Below are 7,980 nucleotides of genomic sequence, written 5' to 3' on the forward strand. Positions count from 1 at the left end.
TCGGGAGATCAATAACAGCATTCTCCTCAGAAGGCCTGCATGGCTTAGGGTCTCAGCTCGGGAGATCAATACCAGCATTCTCCTCAGAAGGCGTGCATGGCTTAGGATCCCAGCTCGGGAGATCAATACCAGCATTCTCCTCAGAAGGCGTGCATGGCTTAGGATCTCAGCTCGGGAGATCAATACCAGCATTCTCCTCAGAAGGCATGCATGGCTTAGAGTCTCAGCTCGGGAGATCAATACCAGCATTTTCCTCAGAAGGCGTGCATGGCTTAGGGTCTCAGCTCGGGAGATCAATAATAGCATTCTCCTCAGAAGGCGTGCATGGCTTAGGATCTCAGCACGGGAGATCAATACCAGCATTCTTTACAGAAGGCGTGCATTACTTAGGATCTCAGCTCGGGGGATCAATACCAGCATTCTCCTCAGAAGGCGTGTATGGCTTAGGGTCTCAGCTCAGGAGATCAATACCAGCATTCTCCTCTGAAGGCGTGCATGGCTTAGGATCTCAGCTCGGGAGATCAATACCAGAATTCTGCTTAGAAGGCATGCATGACTTAGGATCTCAGCTCCGGAGATCAGTACCAGCATTCCCCTCAGAAGGCGTGTATGGTTTAGGGTCTCAGCTCGGGAGATCAATTCCAACATTCCCCTCAGAAGGCGTGTATGGCTTAGGGTCTCAGCTCGGGAGATAAATAACAGCATTCTCCTCAGAAGGCGTGCATGGCTTAGGGTCTCAGCTCGGGGGATCAATTCCAACATTCCCCTCAGAAGGCGTGTATGGCTTAGGGTCTCAGCTCGGGAGATCAATAACAGAATTCTCCTCAGAAGGCCTGCATGGCTTAGGGTCTCAGCTCGGGAGATCAATACCAGCATTCTCCTCAGAAGGCGTGCATGGCTTAGGATCTCAGCACGGGAGATCAATACCAGCATTCTCCTCAGAAGGCATGCATGGCTTAGGGTCTCAGCTCGGGAGATCAATACCAGCATTCTCCTCAGAAGGCGTGCATGGCTTAGGGTCTCAGCTCGGGAGATCAATAATAGCATTCTCCTCAGAAGGCGTGCATGGCTTAGGGTCTCAGCTCGGGAGATAAATACCAGCATTCTCCTCAGAAGGCATGCATGGCTTAGGGTCTCAGCTCGGGAGATCAATACCAGCATTCTCCTCAGAAGGCGTGCATGGGTTGGGATCTCAGCTCGGGAGATCAATACCAGCATTCTCCTCAGAAGGCATGCATGGCTTAGGGTCTCAGCTCAGGAGATCAATACCAGCATTCTCCTCAGAAGGCGTGCTTGGCTTAGGATCTCAGCTCAGGAGATCAATTCCAACATTCCCCTCAGAAGGCGTGTATGGCTTAGGGTCTCAGCTCGGGAGATCAATACCAGCATTCTCCTTAGAAGGTGTGCATGGCTTAGGATCTCAGCTCCGGAGATCAATACCAGCATTCGCCTCCGAAGGCGTGCATGGCTTAGGATCTCAGCTCCGGAGATCAATACCAGCATTCTCCTCAGAAGGTGTGCATGGCTTATGATCTCAGCTCGGGAGATCAATACCAGCATTCTCCTCAGAAGGCGTGCATGGCTTAGGATCTCAGCACGGGAGATCAATACCAGCATTCTCCACAGAAGGCGTGCATTACTTAAGATCTCAGCTCGGGAGATCAATACCAGCATTCTCCTCAGAAGGCGTGCATGGCTTAGGGTCTCAGCTCAGGAGATCAATACCAGCATTCTCCTCAGAAGGTTTGCATGGCTTAGGATCTCAGCTCAGGAGATCAATACCAGAATTCTCCTTAGAAGGCATGCATGGCTTAGGATCTCAGCTCGGGAGATCAATACCAGCATTTTTCTAAGAAGGTTTGCATGGCTTAGGATCTCAGCTCGGGAGATCAATACCAGAATTCTCCTTAGAAGGCATGCATGGCTTAGGATCTCAGCTCGGGAGATCAATACCAGCATTTTTCTAAGAAGGGGTGCATGGCTTAGGGTCTCAGCTCGGGAGATCAATAATAGCATTCTCCTCAGAAGGCGTGTATGGCTTAGTGTCTCAGCTCGGGAGCTCAATTCCAACATTCCCCTCAGAAGGCGTGTATGGCTTAGGGTCTCAGCTCGGGAGATCAATAACAGCATTCTCCTCAGAAGGCGTGCATGGCTTAGGGTCTCAGCTTGGGAGATCAATACCAGCATTCTCCTCAGAAGGCGTGCATGGCTTAGGATCTCAGCTCGGGAGATCAATTCCAGCATTCTCCTTAGAAGGCGTGCATGGCTTAGGGTCTCAGCTCGGGAGATCAATAATAGCATTCTCCTCAGAAGGCATGCATGGCTTAGAGTCTCAGCTCGGGAGATCAATACCAGCATTTTCCTCAGAAGGCGTGCATGGCTTAGGGTCTCAGCTCGGGAGATCAATAATAGCATTCTCCTCAGAAGGCGTGCATGGCTTAGGATCTCAGCACGGGAGATCAATACCAGCATTCTTTACAGAAGGCGTGCATTACTTAGGATCTCAGCTCGGGGGATCAATACCAGCATTCTCCTCAGAAGGCGTGTATGGCTTAGGGTCTCAGCTCAGGAGATCAATACCAGCATTCTCCTCTGAAGGCGTGCATGGCTTAGGATCTCAGCTCGGGAGATCAATACCAGAATTCTGCTTAGAAGGCATGCATGACTTAGGATCTCAGCTCCGGAGATCAGTACCAGCATTCCCCTCAGAAGGCGTGTATGGTTTAGGGTCTCAGCTCGGGAGATCAATTCCAACATTCCCCTCAGAAGGCGTGTATGGCTTAGGGTCTCAGCTCGGGAGATAAATAACAGCATTCTCCTCAGAAGGCGTGCATGGCTTAGGGTCTCAGCTCGGGGGATCAATTCCAACATTCCCCTCAGAAGGCGTGTATGGCTTAGGGTCTCAGCTCGGGAGATCAATAACAGAATTCTCCTCAGAAGGCCTGCATGGCTTAGGGTCTCAGCTCGGGAGATCAATACCAGCATTCTCCTCAGAAGGCGTGCATGGCTTAGGATCTCAGCACGGGAGATCAATACCAGCATTCTCCTCAGAAGGCATGCATGGCTTAGGGTCTCAGCTCGGGAGATCAATACCAGCATTCTCCTCAGAAGGCGTGCATGGCTTAGGGTCTCAGCTCGGGAGATCAATAATAGCATTCTCCTCAGAAGGCGTGCATGGCTTAGGGTCTCAGCTCGGGAGATAAATACCAGCATTCTCCTCAGAAGGCATGCATGGCTTAGGGTCTCAGCTCGGGAGATCAATACCAGCATTCTCCTCAGAAGGCGTGCATGGGGGTGGGATCTCAGCTCGGGAGATCAATACCAGCATTCTCCTCAGAAGGCATGCATGGCTTAGGGTCTCAGCTCAGGAGATCAATACCAGCATTCTCCTCAGAAGGCGTGCTTGGCTTAGGATCTCAGCTCAGGAGATCAATTCCAACATTCCCCTCAGAAGGCGTGTATGGCTTAGGGTCTCAGCTCGGGAGATCAATACCAGCATTCTCCTTAGAAGGTGTGCATGGCTTAGGATCTCAGCTCCGGAGATCAATACCAGCATTCGCCTCCGAAGGCGTGCATGGCTTAGGATCTCAGCTCCGGAGATCAATACCAGCATTCTCCTCAGAAGGTGTGCATGGCTTATGATCTCAGCTCGGGAGATCAATACCAGCATTCTCCTCAGAAGGCGTGCATGGCTTAGGATCTCAGCACGGGAGATCAATACCAGCATTCTCCACAGAAGGCGTGCATTACTTAAGATCTCAGCTCGGGAGATCAATACCAGCATTCTCCTCAGAAGGCGTGCATGGCTTAGGGTCTCAGCTCAGGAGATCAATACCAGCATTCTCCTCAGAAGGTTTGCATGGCTTAGGATCTCAGCTCAGGAGATCAATACCAGAATTCTCCTTAGAAGGCATGCATGGCTTAGGATCTCAGCTCGGGAGATCAATACCAGCATTTTTCTAAGAAGGTTTGCATGGCTTAGGATCTCAGCTCGGGAGATCAATACCAGAATTCTCCTTAGAAGGCATGCATGGCTTAGGATCTCAGCTCGGGAGATCAATACCAGCATTTTTCTAAGAAGGGGTGCATGGCTTAGGGTCTCAGCTCGGGAGATCAATAATAGCATTCTCCTCAGAAGGCGTCTATGGCTTAGTGTCTCAGCTCGGGAGCTCAATTCCAACATTCCCCTCAGAAGGCGTGTATGGCTTAGGGTCTCAGCTCGGGAGATCAATAACAGCATTCTCCTCAGAAGGCGTGCATGGCTTAGGGTCTCAGCTTGGGAGATCAATACCAGCATTCTCCTCAGAAGGCGTGCATGGCTTAGGATCTCAGCTCGGGAGATCAATTCCAGCATTCTCCTTAGAAGGCGTGCATGGCTTAGGGTCTCAGCTCGGGAGATCAATACCAGCATTCTCCTCAGAAGGCGTGCATGGCTTAGGATCTGAGCTCAAGAAATCAATTCCAGCATTCTTCTCAGAAGGCGTGGATGGCTTAGGGTCTCAGCTCGGGAGATCAATACCAGAAATCTCCATAGAAGGCATGCACGGCTTAGGATCTCAGCTCGGGAGATCAATACCAGCATTCTCCTCAGAAGGCGTGCATGGCTTAGGGTCTCAGCTCAAGACATCAATTCCAGCATTCTTCTCAGAAGGCGTGGATGGCTTAGGGTCTCAGCTCGGGAGATCAATACCAGAATTTTCCATAGAAGGCATGCACGGCTTAGGATCTCAGCTCGGGAGATCAATACCAGCATTCTCCTCAGAAGGCGTGCATGGCTTAGGATCTCAGTTCCGGAGATCAATACCAGCATTCTCCTCCGAAGGCGTGCATGGCTTAGGATCTCAGCTCCGGAGATCAATACCAGCATTCTCCTCAGGAGGTGTGCATGGCTTATGATCTCAGCTCGGGAGATCAATACCAGCATTCTCCTCAGAAGGCGTGCATGGCTTAGGATCTCAGCACGGGAGATCAATACCAGCATTCTCCACAGAAGGCGTGCATGGCTTAGGGTCTCAGCTCGGGAGATCAATAATAGCATTCTCCTCAGAAGGCGTGCATGGCTTAGGGTCTCAGCTCGGGAGATCAATACCAGCATTCTCCTCAGAAGGCCTGCATGGCTTAGGGTCTCAGCTCGGGAGATCAATACCAGCATTCTCCTCAGAAGGCGTGCATGGCTTAGGATCTCAGCTCGGGAGATCAATACCAGCATTTTTCTAAGAAGGTTTGCATGGCTTAGGATCTCAGCTCGGGAGATCAATACCAGAATTCTCCTTAGAAGGCTTGCATGGCTTAGGATCTCAGCTCGGGAGATCAATACCAGCATTTTTCTAAGAAGGGGTGCATGGCTTAGGGTCTCAGCTCGGGAGATCAATAATAGCATTCTCCTCAGAAGGCATGTATGGCTTAGTGTCTCAGCTCGGGAGATCAATTCCAACATTCCCCTCAGAAGGCGTGTATGGCTTAGGGTCTCAGCTCGGGAGATCAATAATAGCATTCTCCTCAGAAGGCGTGCATGGCTTAGGGTCTCAGCTTGGGAGATCAATACCAGCATTCTCCTCAGAAGGCGTGCATGGCTTAGGATCTCAGCTCGGGAGATCAATTCCAGCATTCTCCTTAGAAGGCGTGCATGGCTTAGGGTCTCAGCTCGGGAGATCAATACCAGCATTCTCCTCAGAAGGCGTGCATGGCTTAGGATCTGAGCTCAAGAAATCAATTCCAGCATTCTTCTCAGAAGGCGTGGATGGCTTAGGGTCTCAGCTCGGGAGATCAATACCAGAAATCTCCATAGAAGGCATGCACGGCTTAGGATCTCAGCTCGGGAGATCAATACCAGCATTCTCCTCAGAAGGCGTGCATGGCTTAGGGTCTCAGCTCAAGAAATCAATTCCAGCATTCTTCTCAGAAGGCGTGGATGGCTTAGGGTCTCAGCTCGGGAGATCAATACCAGAATTTTCCATAGAAGGCATGCACGGCTTAGGATCTCAGCTCGGGAGATCAATACCAGCATTCTCCTCAGAAGGCGTGCATGGCTTAGGATCTCAGTTCCGGAGATCAATACCAGCATTCTCCTCCGAAGGCGTGCATGGCTTAGGATCTCAGCTCCGGAGATCAATACCAGCATTCTCCTCAGGAGGTGTGCATGGCTTATGATCTCAGCTCGGGAGATCAATACCAGCATTCTCCTCAGAAGGCGTGCATGGCTTAGGATCTCAGCACGGGAGATCAATACCAGCATTCTCCACAGAAGGCGTGCATGGCTTAGGGTCTCAGCTCGGGAGATCAATAATAGCATTCTCCTCAGAAGGCGTGCATGGCTTAGGGTCTCAGCTCGGGAGATCAATACCAGCATTCTCCTCAGAAGGCCTGCATGGCTTAGGGTCTCAGCTCGGGAGATCAATACCAGCATTCTCCTCAGAAGGCGTGCATGGCTTAGGATCTCAGCTCGGGAGATCAATTCCAGCATTCTCCTCAGAAGGCGTGCATGGCTTAGGATCTCAGCTCGGGAGATCAATACCAGCATTCTCCTCAGAAGGCATGCATGGCTTAGGGTCTCAGCTCGGGAGATCAATACCAGCATTCTCCTCAGAAGGCGTGCATGGCTTAGGGTCTCAGCTCGGGAGATCAATAATAGCATTCTCCTCAGAAGGTGTGCATGGCTTAGGATCTCAGCACGGGAGATCAATACCAGCATTCTTCACAGAAGGCGTGCATTACTTAAGATCTCAGCTCGGGAGATCAATACCAGCATTCTCCTCAGAAGGCGTGCATGGCTTAGGGTCTCAGCTCAGGAGATCAATACCAGCATTCTCCTCTGAAGGCGTGCATGGCTTAGGATCTCAGCTCGGGAGATCAATACCAGAATTCTGCTTAGAAGGCATGCATGACTTAGGATCTCAGCTCCGGAGATCAGTACCAGCATTCCCCTCAGAAGGCGTGTATGGTTTAGGGTCTCAGCTCGGGAGATCAATTCCAACATTCCCCTCAGAAGGCGTGTATGGCTTAGGGTCTCAGCTCGGGAGATAAATAACAGCATTCTCCTCAGAAGGCGTGCATGGCTTAGGGTCTCAGCTCGGGGGATCAATTCCAACATTCCCCTCAGAAGGCGTGTATGGCTTAGGGTCTCAGCTCGGGAGATCAATAACAGAATTCTCCTCAGAAGGCCTGCATGGCTTAGGGTCTCAGCTCGGGAGATCAATACCAGCATTCTCCTCAGAAGGCGTGCATGGCTTAGGATCTCAGCACGGGAGATCATTACCAGCATTCTCCTCAGAAGGCATGCATGGCTTAGGGTCTCAGCTCGGGAGATCAATACCAGCATTCTCCTCAGAAGGCGTGCATGGCTTAGGGTCTCAGCTCGGGAGATCAATAATAGCATTCTCCTCAGAAGGCGTGCATGGCTTAGGGTCTCAGCTCAGGAGATCAATACCAGCATTCTCCTCAGAAGGCATGCATGGCTTAGGGTCTCAGCTCGGGAGATCAATACCAGCATTCTCCTCAGAAGGCGTGCATGGCTTGGGATCGAGGCTCGGGAGATCAATACCAGCATTCTCCTCAGAAGGCGTGCTTGGCTTAGGATCTCAGCTCGGGAGATCAATTCCAACATTCCCCTCAGAAGGCATGTATGGCTTAGGGTCTCAGCTCGGGAGATCAATACCAGCATTCTCCTTAGAAGGTGTGCATGGCTTAGGATCTCAGCTCCGGAGATCAATACCAGCATTCTCCTCCGAAGGCGTGCATGGCTTAGGATCTCAGCTCCGGAGATCAATACCAGCATTCTCCTCAGAAGGTGTGCATGGCTTATGATCTCAGCTCGGGAGATCAATACCAGCATTCTCCTCAGAAGGCGTGCATGGCTTAGGATCTCAGCACGGGAGATCAATACCAGCATTCTCCACAGAAGGCGTGCATGGCTTAGGGTCTCAGCTCGGGAGATCTATAATAGCATTCTCCTCAGAAGGCGTGCATGGCTTAGGGTCTCAG

The sequence above is a fragment of the Lissotriton vulgaris genome, chromosome 1_1, assembly GCF_964263255.1.
Source record: "Lissotriton vulgaris chromosome 1_1, aLisVul1.2, whole genome shotgun sequence".
Classification (NCBI taxonomy): Eukaryota; Metazoa; Chordata; class Amphibia; order Caudata; family Salamandridae; genus Lissotriton; species Lissotriton vulgaris.